General features: G+C 41.6%; 1 long non-coding RNA gene across 7 annotated transcripts in view; it reads left to right on the top strand.

Annotated features, from left to right (window-relative positions):
• LOC108351603 (uncharacterized) overlaps nt 1-16,112 on the top strand; it is a 36,820-nt gene extending 20,708 nt beyond the window's left edge. For 4 of the 7 annotated variants that reach the window (XR_010063665.1, XR_010063666.1, XR_005498842.2 and 1 more), the window contains one exon: nt 6,842-16,112. This is a non-coding gene — a long non-coding RNA (uncharacterized LOC108351603). The remainder of the gene's footprint in view (nt 1-6,841) is intronic. The other 3 variants (XR_010063667.1, XR_010063668.1, XR_010063669.1) reach the window with 3 other exon arrangements.
• The last annotated feature ends 2,537 nt before the right edge of the window (nt 16,113-18,649 follow it).

Genomic DNA, 18,649 nt, shown 5'->3' with positions numbered 1-18,649 from the left:
TTTCAAATTCTTCTAACAATCTCCTAAAATATTCAGTGTGAGTTCTTTCTATCTAAAGAGATTTAAAGGCACGAATCAAAAGTTTCCTCAAAGGGATTTTGTGTTACAGATGTGTTTTTGAGTGGCCTTTTGTTGGGGGTTGTATTTTCCTGGCCCAGGAAGAGCACACAGTTATTGGAAAGTGGGTGTATGCACAGTTGTCTGAAACCTGAGGAGTGGGCTATGGCCCAGCACAAAACTGTAAACTGATCTAAAACCTTCAGAGAGTTTTCTTTTGCAATCGGTCATGGTTCTTGAAGTGTGAACTTTGTAGATGATAATGTGTCACAGTGTCAAAGGTTGTACGTGGCTGTTTAAGAGCTCAGAAAGGCCTGAAATGGAACCAGTCACTGGGAACTGAGGATAACAGCATAACCCAGAGGGACATGATCTGTGGTATTTAATCAGCTGCCAAATGTAGTCAATGCTGACATCTAAATGCTAGAATGCTTATGAAAAAGACATTCAGGGGGAGATTGTCCAACTGGAAGCTTTTAAGTCTTAGAGGAGAAAAATACTTTTAAATTTTATTTAAAAAAATTTATGTGTGTTCATGTGTACAAGTTCATGTGTGGGAAAGCCTAGCCCTTAAGAAAGAATGTTTGGTGAGCTGTGTGAAGCATAGAAACATGTAATTGTTATTATTTATGTTCAGAGGAAACACTGCTGTCCCAGAGGTTTATCCAGCAGCTGTGGGCTTACTCTGGGCAGCTGTTGACATGGGGCTGAGACCTTCTAGTACCAGCTCAAGGTACGAAATGCGCGGCTTCTGGTCGTGGATGGACTTGAGTTCCCCCGCAGCTCTGTTGTGTAGTTTGAAGACAGATGCTGTTTGAACCTTATTTTCTGAATAGAGAGCACCCTTCTCAGTACGTTTTAACTTCCCCTTTAAGCATATAGGATTTGGTTTCCTGAGTCAGGGAATTAGGATTTTGTTAAAGGCTCAGAAAATTTCTCTTCTTTTTAGTATTGTTTTCATTAGTGTGTGTGTATGTGTGTGTGTGTCTGTCTGTCTGTCTGTGTCTGTGTCTGTGTTTGTGTGTCTGTCTGTGCATGCCTGCCTGCCTGCCTGTGCATATGTATATGTGTTGTATCTGCCCCATAGGAATAGGAATAGGAGAGGTGCTCTGAAGTGGCCCCAGGGCAGCTTATGCAGCATGATGGTATAGACAGGTTCCATGCTGCCACCCTGAGCAGTGTTTCTTTGTCCTGAGAGCTGGCTGCAGCCCTGCTCATATTGGGAGCTTTCAATTCCAGGCTGCAGTGGGTTTTTGGTTGTCTCAGCAGAGAGTATCTGCATTCTCACTGCCAGGGAGGTAGACTCCATTTGCAGAGAGAGAGATTCATGGGGAAAGACTGCAGTGCATTTGTTAGTCTCAGTAGATTGAGCAGCTGTGAACTTTCCCTTCACTAAGGCCATCCCTAACTCAAGCCTCGGGAACTGTTCCCGACTCTGGACTGAGGTCACCCTCCCTGTTGCCTGCCCTGATCCTCAGATTCCACCTTGTTCCAGGCAGCTACACAAACAGACCAGTTCTTTTAGTCTGGGGCAGGGATTTTGTTGCAGCTTTCAACCTAGTGTAGCAAGCACTGCTGAGGTGCTGGGGTCCTCGCAGCTGGGAGAACTGAAGTAGAGGAGGAAGGTGCGGCCCAAGGTCGCAAGCTCTGGGCCAGGGTGTGGTGGTCCCACAGTTAGCCATTTCTGAGCACCATCTCCACTGCTGTTTCTCACCCCCTGGCTTTTGACACACGCAGGCTGCTTCTGACATTCCCATAGCAATGCAGGATGGGGAGGGTTCTGTGGGCAACAAGTAGAAACACCACCCAATCCGGATCAGGCGACCCAAGGGTGTCTGTTAGCCCCGCCTCTGCCCTCTCCCCCATGTCCCACCCCAAGACTGCTGCCAAGCTGCTCAAGTGGTTCTAGCTGTTGGTGGGGTCCTGCAGCTGTGATAGGCTCTTACTCTCCGGCCCCTCCTCCCCACCCACCTCTCAGGCCCTCCTGGGATAGCTGTCCTCCTCTGGGGCCCTGCACTTGCTCCCAGCCATGGTGGCTAGGCTCACTGCTCTCCTCCTTTACCTCATTTTCTCCTTGGCCATCCTGGTCCAGACAGGTAAGGTGAATAAGGGCTGGGGCACCCGAGTACCCCACCCTAGTGCCAGGGGGTCGCTCTGTGCATGAGCGACTTTGTCTTTACCTGGCTGGCCTGAGGTGTGGCGTCGGGGTAGGAATAGGGAGACCTGGCTGCTCTGGGCCTAGGGGTGAGGGTCTAAGATTTTCTGGAACTGAACCAACTCTGAATTGAAGATGAGGGATGGGACCTTCTTAGGGTTCGTATGAAAACACTAGGATGTTAAAATCCTAGCCAAGTATTAGTGATAACAGCTGTCCCCAGTAGTGTACCTTGGGAAAAACCTTGGAAAAAGCAGTCATTTTGAAAATTGACCTTGAGGACACCTGCAGCAAAAGCATCTGGAGAGCATCCCAGGAGACTCTCTGGCCACTTTCATTGGGAACTTGGAGGGTTAGTAGAGAGACAAAGGGAAATTAGGGTGGGGGCGACTTGGACCTCTTAACAGCATCCTACGTGCTTTTGGTGTCTGTCCCTACACTTCTAGAGACTCTGGTCATATTTTGTGGAGGAGGTGGACACAGAAATTGTGCTGATTCAAGGGAACACGTTTCTTTCACCTTGTGCAACTCAATTTGTAGACCAGGCCTAAGTGGCTTTTGCAGTTCTCTGGTGGAACTTTTGGGATCACTTAAGTATACAATCATATGGTCTGCAAATCGTGATATTTTGACTTCTTCCTTTCCAATCTGTATCCCTTGGATCTCCTTTTGTTGTCTGATTGCTCTGGAACTATATTGAACTCTCAAGAACTATATTGAATAAGTAGGGAGAGAGTGGGCAGCCTTATCTAGTCCCCGATTTTAGTGGGATTGCTTCAAGTTGCTCTCCATTTAGTTTAATACTAGCTACTAGTTTGCTGTATATGGCTTTTACTATCTTTAGGTATGGGCCTTGAATTCCTGTTCTTTCCAGGAACTTTATCACGAAGGGGTGTTGTATTTTGTCAAAGTCTTTCTCAGTCTCTAATGAAATGATCATGTGGTTTTTATCTTTCAGTTTGTTTATATAGTGGATTACATCGATGGTTTTCTGTGTGTTAAACCATCCCTGCATCCCTGGGATGAAGCCTACTTGATGATGATGGGTGATTGTTTTGATATGCTCCTGTATTCGGTTTGCAAGAATTTTATTGAGCATTTTCTGTTGATATTCATAAGGGAAATTGGTCTGAAGTTCTCTTTCTTTGTTGGGTCTTTGTATGGTTTAGGAATAAGAGTAATTGTGGCTTCATAGAAGGAATTCGGGAGTACTCCACCTGTTTCAATTTCATGGAATAGTTTGGATAGTATTGGTATGAGGTCTTCTATGAAGGTCTGATAGAATTCTGCACTGAACCAATCTGGACCTGGGCTCATTTTGGTTGGGAGACTTGTAATGACTGCTTCAGATTCAATGCAATCCCCATCAAAATTCCAAGCCAATTCTTCATAGAGTTAGACAGAACAACTTGCAAATTCATCCGGAATAACAAAAAAGCCCAGGGTAGCTAAAACTATCCTCAACAATAAAAAGACTTCCGGGGAAATCATTATCCCTGAACTCAAGCAGTATTACAGAGCAATAGTGATAAAAACTGTATGGTATTGGTATAGAGACAAATAGACCAGTCGAATAGAATTGAAGACCCAGAAATGAACCCACACACCTATGTACACTTAATTTTTGACAAAGGAACCAAAGAAAAAAGATAGCATTTTCAGGAAATGGTGCTGGTTCAAATGGAGGTAAGCATGTAGAAGAATGCAGATCTATCCATTCTTATCACTTTGTACAAAGCTTAAGTCCAAGTGGATCAAGGACCTCCACATCAAACCAGATACACTCAAACTTATAGAAGAAGTGGGGAAAAACCTCGAACACATAGGCACTGGAGAAAATTTCCTGAAGAAAACACCAATAACTTATGCTCTAAGATCAAGGATCAACAAATGGGGCCTCATAAACCTGCAAAGCTTCTATAAGGCAAAGAACACAGTTGTAAGGACAAAATGGCAACCAACAGATTGGGAAAAGATCTCAGACTCAGGAAACCCCAACTATGTTGTGGCATTGGCGCGACCTTGTGTCCCAGCTCAGGGCTGGTGTGGTACCTCTGGTTGCCTAGGTGTGCTTGGGGCTTGGGCAGGGAGCCTCTCAGTTAGGTCTCTGTACACCCTTTAGACTCATGCTTAATTTCCACCCTGAAGCAGCTTTAGAGTGAAGCCCTAGTTGTTAATATTCAGTGGATGGGGGTGGATTTCCATATCGGGTTACTTTGGTTCTAAGCCAGACATGGGTTTGTCAATTTGTTACTAAAATTTCCAACCCTAATAGCCCATGTAAAAGTTACACAATCCAAATATTTTAATCATAAGTTATATGCCTAGATTGGGCATATCTAATATAATACTAACTTATTTCCCAATTCTAAGACGCCTTATTACTTCTGGTTTCTCCCAGCCACATGATTCTGGTACATAGTGGCTTCCTTCTCTCCTCTTCCTTCATACTTTTTCTCCTTCTACTTGCCACTGCCTCCTGAGACTCCAGTCCCACCTTTCCTATCCAGTACCCAATCATAGGCTCTAACCTTTTATTGACCTATTTAAGTGGAGAGAAGGTTCACATAGCATCACCTAAGTACATGATGCTCTGCTTGTGGGGTGGGGGCAACCCCTCTTGAGGAACCAATATGAACAATAATATACAAGCAGCATCAAGCCAAACCACTACAGTTTACTCGTAAGATCTCAGTTTTTAGTACAAATTCCAATAATGTTAGTTGTTTAAATGTGTGTCTTACTATATTTCTTACACAGCTGTTTTCCAATTGTGGGTTTGTCCGGTGTTCTGTACCAGCATAGAGCATTCATAGTTAACAGTGTATTTTCTTGCCACCAATACATGAATTTTTGTTGGATATGCTAATGAGTCATAATGGTTTTACACAGGAAAGCTAATTGTCAGAATTTTGTTTTGTTTTTGAGTCAGGGTTTTCTGTATAGCCCTGGCTGTCCTGGAACTCACTTTGTAGACCAGGCTGACTTCAGACTTCCAGAGATGTGCCTGCCCTCTGTCTCTCAATGCTAGGGTTTAAGTCCTGTGCCGAGCTTGATATTTTTCTTTGTCATATTCTCTCTCTCCCTCTCTCTCTCTCTTTTTTTTTGCCCCAGGCAATGGATTTTATTTGGTCACAGGGTCACAGGCCAGGTATGGCCCCAGCCTTATTTGACCTTCTTCTTTGGGGCTCAGGTTGTTGGAGTGGCCGAACTTCTTGTACCAGTTGACTACACTGTGTGCAGGCATGAGTAGTACTTGTGGCAGATCATCTTGTCACAATTGTAATTCTGGACAAGGTGACAAAGGGATGACTCAATGATGCCACTGTGCAGACGCAGCACCAGGTACAAGGTGGACTCTTTCTGGATGTTGTAGTTCAAGAGGGTGTGGCTATCCTCCAAATGTTTGCCAGCGAATATCAGCTCTGCTGGTCGGTGGGATGCCTTCCTTTTCTTGGATCATTATTGATGGTGTCTCTGGGCTCAATCTCAAGAGTAATGGTCTTTCCCATTCAGGTCTACATGAAGATCTGCATGTTGGCATCTGCTACTTGGCCACCTTGTTGACGAGAAAGAGTGGTTTGGGGTTTTTGGTTTTTTTTGTTTGTTTGTTTTGTTTCTTCTTTTTAATACTTAGATCATTTTGTTGACTTCTCGGTGTTTGTTGAGGGCTGTTATAATTTGCATTTTAAATATATTTACCTGGATCTTCAGTGCTTGCTCTGTCCTTTATCTTAACAGGCAGGTGTACTTTGATTTGGGACTGAATAGACTTTTTTTTAATTGTTTCCAGTCTGTGTTCTTCTTTCACTGGCCTTTTATGAGTCAGTTTTTCATAGAATTGGCTGTCACAGTGCACAAAAGATTCGGCCAGAGCTTGAGACAAGTAGAAATGGGTGGCAGTTTTAGGACTTGTACTATCTTATTTTGGAACACCATGGGGATTATTAGAAGTAATGTTATTATAACGTAGTGTTATCCTAATAGTTGGGTTATAATAATCCTTATTAACAATCTCTGGTTATTCTAAGTCAGTAATTTTCCTTATGAGATAATATTTGCTTTCATCTCCATAAATATTATAGTAATGCGGCAGAACTAGTAACAGCTAATAGTGAAAGAACAATTCCCTGTGTATATAGACTTTGTTTTTTGTGAACTACTTTTTGAAATATGTCGAATTATAACAGCAGTATTGTGCACGGAGCCATATTGGATTTGGGCCTAGCCGCTTTTTGACTGCATGGTTCAAAGTGACTCTGGGCTGTTTGGCCACAGAGACTCACCCCGAAGATGACTGCCATAAATCTTAAGATTGTTGGATAAAGCCTCTCCCATGAATTTACGGCACAGGAGTATAACATTCAAGGGATGCCTCAGCTCGAGCAGATACCAGTTATCTCCTCAGTCAACACCCAGTGTCTCCACCACCTGACCTCATCGCCTGACTTCTTTGCCTCCAGCTATCACTGCCTATACCCTCATCTCCCCCTCCTTCATATTTCACAAAGGTCACTCCCCCTACCTGAAAGCCTTAAAAGCTGCAATGTTCATCCCAATAAACGAGACCTTGACAACAGAACTTTTGCTTGGTCTCCTTCTTCTCTTCACCCCCATTTTGGCCCACAGGTAGAAAGCCTCTTCGGGACCCTGAATAACTGGGTCCCCGCTGGTGGGGACAAGTGGCGCCCGAACACAGGGACCCCGAAGCAAGGCCGACTACAGGACGATGGAGATAAGAGAGCTGCAGCGGGAATCAAGGACTCTTCAGGCCGCATCGCTCGTGCATCGCTGGAGAGGGAAGTAAGGACCGGTCGAATAATTGTCGTCTAATTGCCATGGGGAAGGTATGGATTTAGGAGGCTTGTTTCATAGGAGAGATCAAGCGCTCACTCAGGGAGAGAGGATTAAGAGTTAAAAAAAAGGATTTAATCAAGTTTTTTTGTTTTATTGATGAAAGGTGTCCCTGGTTAATTTTAAGCAGTGTGGGGCTAGCTTAAGTAAAACTTGTAATAAAAAAGGGACAAGGTAATGGTAAAGTGTTTTTGCATATGCGTTCTTTTAGAGTTATATTTTAGTCTTTGGACCCTGACTAGAGATAGTTTACACCCTAGACATGAGAGAGAATGGGTTTGGGAAAAACAGTCCTCCCGGACTCTCCGCAGATGCTTTGGAGAAAGAGAAAAACCTTTTCAGAGCTCTCTTAGGAACAGAGGGAAAGCAGGAGACGTCCTGCCTCTCTGCTGGCTCCTATTGGAGAAATGCTTATTTCTAGTTCTGGGTTCCATAGGTAGGATATGTGGGTCCCTTTCGTGGGACACCATCTAGTTTTTTCCCTCTATGTCTATTGTGTGTCCTTGGTGCACCAAGCTATCCATGTCTGTCAGTTTATGTCTGTGGTCTTTGTTTCTCGTTGTTTAAATGTTTTATGTTTCGTGTTTAAAAGAAAAAATGATAAAAACTTTATCTGCCAGTCGTTCACACCTTGACTTGGTTTTAACTCGTTTCAAGAAGGGAACAATGCATAAAAAACAGTTTCAATTGGCTTTTGGAGCCTACATCTGTAGCTAGAAGCCTAAGTCTGCTGGACAAGCTCCCCAGGGGCTGGCTAAATGTTTATACTAGCTGATCCTAAAGACACCAGGAGCTTTCACAGCTTAAAAGGTGTAACATTGGTAACAGAAAGTTGGCTTAAAACTGTAATTTGGATATGAGCCAACCTAGGGAAACAGGTCCAAATTGAGGTAATATTTTTATGGAATTCTTATTCTAAAAACCAGGTTTCTAAAAGATTTTAGGGCAATGTCTCTTTTTTGAGGTATTGGAGACCGCACCATCGTGCGTTCGTATGTAGGAATTGGCAGTCATAGCCAAAGTTCTGGTTTGCCCTAAAGTTACTGTATTTTGATGCTAATTCCACTGCCCCAAGAACAGCTGCCTAGTCACATACTCAGAATTCAGGTGACTTTCCAAAGTTGTGGCTGTGCTCTGGTGTTACAAAGAGATCTTAAAGATTGTGATTAAAGATTGTCAGTGTTACATTGACTAACTCAAACTTATTTATAATTAAGAAAAAAATCAAACAGGTAGAGATTGTTACAGGATTTAAAAAGGATTGATGAGGTTTTAGAACTTGTGAGAGCATTACAGCTTGTTTGCTTATCCAACTGCCATTTCAAGATAGATTTAGAGGATTATTTTTATACAATTTGTTTACATCCTGGCGATTGTGAGTTTTCATTTCGTGAGCTTGCTTATAATTTTAGAGAGCCCATAAAGTGATATCATTAAAATTTTTACTAAAGAATGGCTAATAGCCTTATATTATGTAATTTTGTCGCTTCTTCAATGTAAGAAGTTAGAACTTTAAATCTTTAAGTGTATATAGAAATTTTTACTACAAACTTTTGCTCTCTAAATGAGCTTTAATATTTGGGGAGTAGCTGTTAGACTACTCCAGAAAAGAGTATTTAAAACTAATTTTAAGCTACTAAGGATATGTTAGTTGGCTAAGTACCTCACCTTACCAGAGGACTTAGGTCTTTGTTTGTTATCCTCATTGGAGATAAAGCTTCAGTTGTGTTAATACAGAATTGTAGGCTACAGTCATGGAAGTATTTTAAAAAGCCAAACAACAGTTAATTGGTTATTACAAAATACTGATATTTGGCCTATTACATATACAAATTTTTCAGGCAAAATTGATAATTTTACTCTTTACATGTTTTTGTATTTCCTGTATATTTGTGCATACAACCCATAGGAAATGCGCTTACTGTATTTATAGGTGGTTCATCTAATGAAAAGGCTACATGTATGATTGGATCACTTGTTTATTCTCTTGAGTTTCTGCTGCTTCAGCACAGATTATTAAATTCCTGGCTTTAGCCACTGTTTTTATAATGTTAAAAAAATCAAGCTTTCAATTCACATACTGATAGCCAATGTGTGGCTTGTGGTTTACGATTGATTTCAATTACTTAATGCTTTATTAGAGACAAGTTTTCTACATGAAATCAGTGAGTGATTTCAGTGTAAATTGTCTGACAACTCACTGTCCTTTCAGTGCTCTGGCTCAGACAACTAAACAAAACCATAGACCCAGCTCTTTGAAAATGGTAATGGAGTTGATAACACACCCTCTTGAAAAGAGGAAGACTCCATTTGCTTACTTTCAACTCCCAGCCTCACCCTACCGGCTCAGGGATTTCTAGTGCGACTAAATCTGGACAATATTTATAGGATTTGGCATCTCTAATTAATGCTTATGTTTAGGTAAATAAAGCTGGTGAGGGGCTGGAGAGATGGCTCAGTGGTTAAGAGCACTAAGTACTGTTCCTTTATAGGCCATTTAAGAACTCAAACTGGATTGCCTAGACCCCTTAACAAGGGAGGACAATGATACCAGACAGATTATAGGCCTTACATAGGAACAATTAGTCAAAAAATCTCATTCTTTATATATCCAAAACAGTAATGCTGGAGACAATAATTTGGTATAAAAGTCAATTTATAAATACAAGTGCTCAGTGTCCTCAATTTAATCCTTAAGGACTTATCTTAATAAATAATATTTTAACAATATTTTAATAAATAAAAAGGGGAGTTATCCCTGTATGCTAAAATATGCTCCTTTTATTTCAATTTTAAAATTTGGATGCCAAGGAACACTCTGAGTTTATGGCACCCTACAGCTAGGCATACTTCTGCCTAGGTGAAATAGAAAGATCCACATATTGGCATGATCCTGTTCAGATATTTTATATGGGGAAGAGGGAATCTTTGTGTTTTTTCTACAGGATGCTACAGGAGTGTGCCAGCTGCCTGATGGCTGGTGAGACTTGCTGATCCTGTGAGCATGAAGATTCAGCTCTCCTGGTTCGGGTCCCTGGAGTCATTCCTGTGTCCTTGGAGGAATATGGAGGATTCCCACTCATCTTTTGTCATCACAGAAATTCTGGCCTTGCTGCAGTCATTGTGTCCTGTCCCACCACAGCCTGCGCTCCGACCCTCTGTGCACTGTTGCTTGGTGGAAGCTGCTGTGGACTGGGGAACTCTGCCCTGTTTTGCAGATCTCAGACATGGTCCCATTGCCTGCTGGTTGTTCCAGAGAAGAATGACCGATCCTGAACTGTCCTGGGAAAGACCTTGGCATTTTCGCTGATATTGTAGCAGCCATTACTGCTGCAGCCATTGTGTCTGCAGTGTCTGGAGCTACCCTCCCCCAATCTATTGTTAGGCAAGCACAGTGGGTGAACTTTCTGGAGTAGTTGCTAACAATTGGGAATTCTAAATTTTATTACAGGAGAGGCTTGACTAGGTCCTTGGTGGTATGGCCATAGCAGCTGAGGAGAACCAGATGAGGTGCCCACTACTTATTGGGAGAGGCTCAATTTCCACAATCTCTTATATTAATGCCATCTGGCTCCTGCTCCTTCACCCCTGGGCTCAAGTAAGAGGAATGAGAAGATGATCCAATGTAGCTTTCCTCAGTGACGGGCAACTTCCTCTGACCCTTGACCAATCTAGACATGGAGCCTTGAGGGTGACAAGGTGGTCCTATGACAGAGAGGCTGGGGTTTGAGAGGTCGATCCTAAGACAGAGGTGGCTACACCCCGTTTAAACGTGCAGGCCGGTCAAATGCTCCTCTGCCCAGTTTCTCCCCCAATAACACACACGTATAGCCCAAAACGGTGTGTTACAGCATAAGTTCATTCCTAGCCATTGGGGTGCAGTCCTAACTGCAAGAGTGGCTTGCCATGGCCGAGCTGGGCACTCTGTGAGGCATGTCTGATCTCTCTCAGACCACTACTTCCACCTAATGGTTTTTTTTTTTTTAAAGAAAAATGGGGGAGATGCACGGAGCCATATTGGATTTGGGCCTAGCCGCTTTTTGACTGCATGGTTCAAAGTGACTCTGGGCTGTTTGGCCACAGAGACTCACCCCGAAGATGACTGCCATAAATCTTAAGATTGTTGGATAAAGCCTCTCCCATGAATTTACGGCACAGGAGTATAACATTCAAGGGATGCCTCAGCTCGAGCAGATACCAGTTATCTCCTCAGTCAACACCCAGTGTCTCCACCACCTGACCTCATCGCCTGACTTCTTTGCCTCCAGCTATCACTGCCTATACCCTCATCTCCCCCTCCTTCATATTTCACAAAGGTCACTCCCCCTACCTGAAAGCCTTAAAAGCTGCAATGTTCATCCCAATAAACGAGACCTTGACAACAGAACTTTTGCTTGGTCTCCTTCTTCTCTTCACCCCCATTTTGGCCCACAGGTAGAAAGCCTCTTCGGGACCCTGAATAACTGGGTCCCCGCTGGTGGGGACAAGTGGCGCCCGAACACAGGGACCCCGAAGCAAGGCCGACTACAGGACGATGGAGATAAGAGAGCTGCAGCGGGAATCAAGGACTCTTCAGGCCGCATCGCTCGTGCATCGCTGGAGAGGGAAGTAAGGACCGGTCGAATAATTGTCGTCTAATTGCCATGGGGAAGGTATGGATTTAGGAGGCTTGTTTCATAGGAGAGATCAAGCGCTCACTCAGGGAGAGAGGATTAAGAGTTAAAAAAAAGGATTTAATCAAGTTTTTTTGTTTTATTGATGAAAGGTGTCCCTGGTTAATTTTAAGCAGTGTGGGGCTAGCTTAAGTAAAACTTGTAATAAAAAAGGGACAAGGTAATGGTAAAGTGTTTTTGCATATGCGTTCTTTTAGAGTTATATTTTAGTCTTTGGACCCTGACTAGAGATAGTTTACACCCTAGACATGAGAGAGAATGGGTTTGGGAAAAACAGTCCTCCCGGACTCTCCGCAGATGCTTTGGAGAAAGAGAAAAACCTTTTCAGAGCTCTCTTAGGAACAGAGGGAAAGCAGGAGACGTCCTGCCTCTCTGCTGGCTCCTATTGGAGAAATGCTTATTTCTAGTTCTGGGTTCCATAGGTAGGATATGTGGGTCCCTTTCGTGGGACACCATCTAGTTTTTTCCCTCTATGTCTATTGTGTGTCCTTGGTGCACCAAGCTATCCATGTCTGTCAGTTTATGTCTGTGGTCTTTGTTTCTCGTTGTTTAAATGTTTTATGTTTCGTGTTTAAAAGAAAAAATGATAAAAACTTTATCTGCCAGTCGTTCACACCTTGACTTGGTTTTAACTCGTTTCAAGAAGGGAACAATGCATAAAAAACAGTTTCAATTGGCTTTTGGAGCCTACATCTGTAGCTAGAAGCCTAAGTCTGCTGGACAAGCTCCCCAGGGGCTGGCTAAATGTTTATACTAGCTGATCCTAAAGACACCAGGAGCTTTCACAGCTTAAAAGGTGTAACATTGGTAACAGAAAGTTGGCTTAAAACTGTAATTTGGATATGAGCCAACCTAGGGAAACAGGTCCAAATTGAGGTAATATTTTTATGGAATTCTTATTCTAAAAACCAGGTTTCTAAAAGATTTTAGGGCAATGTCTCTTTTTTGAGGTATTGGAGACCGCACCATCGTGCGTTCGTATGTAGGAATTGGCAGTCATAGCCAAAGTTCTGGTTTGCCCTAAAGTTACTGTATTTTGATGCTAATTCCACTGCCCCAAGAACAGCTGCCTAGTCACATACTCAGAATTCAGGTGACTTTCCAAAGTTGTGGCTGTGCTCTGGTGTTACAAAGAGATCTTAAAGATTGTGATTAAAGATTGTCAGTGTTACATTGACTAACTCAAACTTATTTATAATTAAGAAAAAAATCAAACAGGTAGAGATTGTTACAGGATTTAAAAAGGATTGATGAGGTTTTAGAACTTGTGAGAGCATTACAGCTTGTTTGCTTATCCAACTGCCATTTCAAGATAGATTTAGAGGATTATTTTTATACAATTTGTTTACATCCTGGCGATTGTGAGTTTTCATTTCGTGAGCTTGCTTATAATTTTAGAGAGCCCATAAAGTGATATCATTAAAATTTTTACTAAAGAATGGCTAATAGCCTTATATTATGTAATTTTGTCGCTTCTTCAATGTAAGAAGTTAGAACTTTAAATCTTTAAGTGTATATAGAAATTTTTACTACAAACTTTTGCTCTCTAAATGAGCTTTAATATTTGGGGAGTAGCTGTTAGACTACTCCAGAAAAGAGTATTTAAAACTAATTTTAAGCTACTAAGGATATGTTAGTTGGCTAAGTACCTCACCTTACCAGAGGACTTAGGTCTTTGTTTGTTATCCTCATTGGAGATAAAGCTTCAGTTGTGTTAATACAGAATTGTAGGCTACAGTCATGGAAGTATTTTAAAAAGCCAAACAACAGTTAATTGGTTATTACAAAATACTGATATTTGGCCTATTACATATACAAATTTTTCAGGCAAAATTGATAATTTTACTCTTTACATGTTTTTGTATTTCCTGTATATTTGTGCATACAACCCATAGGAAATGCGCTTACTGTATTTATAGGTGGTTCATCTAATGAAAAGGCTACATGTATGATTGGATCACTTGTTTATTCTCTTGAGTTTCTGCTGCTTCAGCACAGATTATTAAATTCCTGGCTTTAGCCACTGTTTTTATAATGTTAAAAAAATCAAGCTTTCAATTCACATACTGATAGCCAATGTGTGGCTTGTGGTTTACGATTGATTTCAATTACTTAATGCTTTATTAGAGACAAGTTTTCTACATGAAATCAGTGAGTGATTTCAGTGTAAATTGTCTGACAACTCACTGTCCTTTCAGTGCTCTGGCTCAGACAACTAAACAAAACCATAGACCCAGCTCTTTGAAAATGGTAATGGAGTTGATAACACACCCTCTTGAAAAGAGGAAGACTCCATTTGCTTACTTTCAACTCCCAGCCTCACCCTACCGGCTCAGGGATTTCTAGTGCGACTAAATCTGGACAATATTTATAGGATTTGGCATCTCTAATTAATGCTTATGTTTAGGTAAATAAAGCTGGTGAGGGGCTGGAGAGATGGCTCAGTGGTTAAGAGCACTAAGTACTGTTCCTTTATAGGCCATTTAAGAACTCAAACTGGATTGCCTAGACCCCTTAACAAGGGAGGACAATGATACCAGACAGATTATAGGCCTTACATAGGAACAATTAGTCAAAAAATCTCATTCTTTATATATCCAAAACAGTAATGCTGGAGACAATAATTTGGTATAAAAGTCAATTTATAAATACAAGTGCTCAGTGTCCTCAATTTAATCCTTAAGGACTTATCTTAATAAATAATATTTTAACAATATTTTAATAAATAAAAAGGGGAGTTATCCCTGTATGCTAAAATATGCTCCTTTTATTTCAATTTTAAAATTTGGATGCCAAGGAACACTCTGAGTTTATGGCACCCTACAGCTAGGCATACTTCTGCCTAGGTGAAATAGAAAGATCCACATATTGGCATGATCCTGTTCAGATATTTTATATGGGGAAGAGGGAATCTTTGTGTTTTTTCTACAGGATGCTACAGGAGTGTGCCAGCTGCCTGATGGCTGGTGAGACTTGCTGATCCTGTGAGCATGAAGATTCAGCTCTCCTGGTTCGGGTCCCTGGAGTCATTCCTGTGTCCTTGGAGGAATATGGAGGATTCCCACTCATCTTTTGTCATCACAGAAATTCTGGCCTTGCTGCAGTCATTGTGTCCTGTCCCACCACAGCCTGCGCTCCGACCCTCTGTGCACTGTTGCTTGGTGGAAGCTGCTGTGGACTGGGGAACTCTGCCCTGTTTTGCAGATCTCAGACATGGTCCCATTGCCTGCTGGTTGTTCCAGAGAAGAATGACCGATCCTGAACTGTCCTGGGAAAGACCTTGGCATTTTCGCTGATATTGTAGCAGCCATTACTGCTGCAGCCATTGTGTCTGCAGTGTCTGGAGCTACCCTCCCCCAATCTATTGTTAGGCAAGCACAGTGGGTGAACTTTCTGGAGTAGTTGCTAACAATTGGGAATTCTAAATTTTATTACAGGAGAGGCTTGACTAGGTCCTTGGTGGTATGGCCATAGCAGCTGAGGAGAACCAGATGAGGTGCCCACTACTTATTGGGAGAGGCTCAATTTCCACAATCTCTTATATTAATGCCATCTGGCTCCTGCTCCTTCACCCCTGGGCTCAAGTAAGAGGAATGAGAAGATGATCCAATGTAGCTTTCCTCAGTGACGGGCAACTTCCTCTGACCCTTGACCAATCTAGACATGGAGCCTTGAGGGTGACAAGGTGGTCCTATGACAGAGAGGCTGGGGTTTGAGAGGTCGATCCTAAGACAGAGGTGGCTACACCCCGTTTAAACGTGCAGGCCGGTCAAATGCTCCTCTGCCCAGTTTCTCCCCCAATAACACACACGTATAGCCCAAAACGGTGTGTTACAGCATAAGTTCATTCCTAGCCATTGGGGTGCAGTCCTAACTGCAAGAGTGGCTTGCCATGGCCGAGCTGGGCACTCTGTGAGGCATGTCTGATCTCTCTCAGACCACTACTTCCACCTAATGGTTTTTTTTTTTTTAAAGAAAAATGGGGGAGATGCACGGAGCCATATTGGATTTGGGCCTAGCCGCTTTTTGACTGCATGGTTCAAAGTGACTCTGGGCTGTTTGGCCACAGAGACTCACCCCGAAGATGACTGCCATAAATCTTAAGATTGTTGGATAAAGCCTCTCCCATGAATTTACGGCACAGGAGTATAACATTCAAGGGATGCCTCAGCTCGAGCAGATACCAGTTATCTCCTCAGTCAACACCCAGTGTCTCCACCACCTGACCTCATCGCCTGACTTCTTTGCCTCCAGCTATCACTGCCTATACCCTCATCTCCCCCTCCTTCATATTTCACAAAGGTCACTCCCCCTACCTGAAAGCCTTAAAAGCTGCAATGTTCATCCCAATAAACGAGACCTTGACAACAGAACTTTTGCTTGGTCTCCTTCTTCTCTTCACCCCCATTTTGGCCCACAGGTAGAAAGCCTCTTCGGGACCCTGAATAACTGGGTCCCCGCTGGCGGGGACAGTATTGTTGGTATCAGGAATTGCCTTGAGCAGCAACACCATTTGGTAACTGTTGACACGGCAACAGCCCTACATTCCCAGTATTCCTTTGGTCCAAATACCAAATCCACGTGGGAGTAGTTATGTCATATTCCAAATGAAAGGCAGACTTCTTCTGTCCTCATGCTCTCTCTTCTCTTCGTTCTTTTCTCTTCTTTCTCTTGCCCCTTTCCCTTGTCTTGTTCTCCCATTAAATCTCACCAAGTGGAACTGTGTTAGTTTTGTGTGCTCTATTTGGATGGTTGTGGTGGTTACTTTATTACAACGAGATTTTAATAACAACAAGTATGATAACTTAAGAGCTTGGAAATCAGACTGACTGGAAATAAATTCCAATTTGGGCACTCACCAGCTGTTGAACTTATATTACTAATATAAAAGTTGTGGGTGATAGTAATTTTTCCCTATAGTGTTGTGAGAATTAATCTAACTCCTTGTAATCCTCTTGTGTTTTATTACTTATCAACAACATTGGGTAGTAGTAGCCATTGTAATTGTTTCATTAAATAAAATTTGTAGAGTTGTGCAGAATGGAGTTTATCAAAGCTAAATAGGTGAAACTACACATAAATAAATTGTATAATAAGATTTATCTTATAAAATTATAATCTTAAAGGAAGAAGGTTAGAATGTAGAATAGGAAATAATGTTATGCTATTGTTAGAAATGATTTAACGTTCTATCAGAAAACTGAAGAAATGGAAATTCAACTATTAAGGTGATGTGCAGTCCATAATATATTCTACATTATGTCAACATTATTCCTAAATGTGATTTTTAAATTTGACTAAATATGTTTTTAATGAGAAGAATTAGTTTGGGTTTGAATGCTCTTTTTTTCCCGTTTAGGCAATATGTCAGTATTAAGGGCACCCAGACATCAGAGTTCTGGAAGGCATGTTGATACTGTTTTCTTCTTTGTCTCCTGGGTGTAAGAAGTATAACAGATCTTAAAGATCTGTATTTTTGTTTGTTTAAAAAAATTGATACATGAGAGAGAGAGAGAGAGAGAGAGAGTCTGTGTGTCTGTGTGTCTGTGTGTCTGTGTGTATCTGAAATGATAACAATATATTCTTTCGAAAGTATTTTGTTTTTTCTCAATTAAATTTATTCATTTGTTCAAATTGGCTACCCTTTATTATCACAGGTATAGGGAAATTAGAATAGTACTGCTTTAGTGTACGTTGAAATATACAGAGAAGTGTATCTTAAAGTGAGGACTCTGTTATCTCACATAGATGAGAGTTTCTGGATATTTTCTATATCTTTTTATTGCTCATTAAGGGGAATTTTCTGCGATACTGTGTCTTCAGACTTTCTCTTCTGTTCAAATAACTCCTCCCTTAATGTAGGTAAACATACTAACTTCTGGGTTTTGGATAATTCTATATCATTGAGTTGAGTCAACTGGGTAGTCTGTTTTGCAAATGAAATTTCAGGTTTATGTGTGTACTACTTACTAGTATTAGAAGCATTTATTTAGCGTTTTTCTTTAGTTCTTTCTGGACAACATAGCTACGTTTGCAGTTTCGTTTGAAAGTCAGTTTTTCTCTTATGTGAAAATACTAGAAAATTCTAGATTCCCAACAAGGCTTTATTTTTGTTCTAGGTAGTTTTGACTCAGCTCTGAAAGAGAATTTTTGAATGTAAAGGAATTGATTTTAGGGTAGGGACACTTACCTTCTGGTGTAGTGTACTTTTGTCTGGCTTATGTAGTGAGGCAGGAGAGCTTGTGTGTTAAATGTCTCTTTGTTCTGAGCCCCCTGCTCTCTAAACCTATTTATACCTACTTATACCAGAATTATAAAATTCTGATTGTAGTTTTTTGTCTCATTTTCTCCTCCTACAATCTGAACCTGGAATCTGAGCTGCCTGTTTTTCATTGTAAGAAATCAAAGGCCACAGAAAACTGACTCTGCTGCTGTTAGATTGAGTTAGTTCATCAGAGCCTTGTTTGGTGGAGCAAGCTTTTAATCCTAGCAGGTGAACCTCTATGACTTCCCGGCCAGCCTGGTCTACATAGAACACCTTTCATCCTGATGCTAACACCCAGCTGGAGTGGCATTATTACCAGAATAAACTGAAAGGAAAAGCAGGTGCACATAAGTTCTTTAAAGCAATAGTCCTCCCATGGATGGCGTCTGAATGTTGGTGTTTGACTTGGTGCATTAGAAGTAAAAGTAGAATTGGAATAATTAGCTCTTTGAAGACTTTAAGAATGGTAGTGACTGTAGAGAAAGTATCTTGTGTATTTGTTTGGATATATCACCTTTCAGTTAAAAAAAAAAATTATGGCCTATAGGAAAGGATAGAATAGAAGGTGGGACATCCGGGAGGCAGAAAGAATTCTGGGATAGATCCAGGTCAGAGAGAATTGCCCTGGAAAATGTGACCAGACAG

The sequence above is a fragment of the Rattus norvegicus genome, chromosome 2 (genome assembly GCF_036323735.1).
Source record: "Rattus norvegicus strain BN/NHsdMcwi chromosome 2, GRCr8, whole genome shotgun sequence".
NCBI lineage: Eukaryota > Metazoa > Chordata > Mammalia > Rodentia > Muridae > Rattus > Rattus norvegicus.
This window is presented reverse-complemented; position numbering and strand designations above follow the sequence as displayed.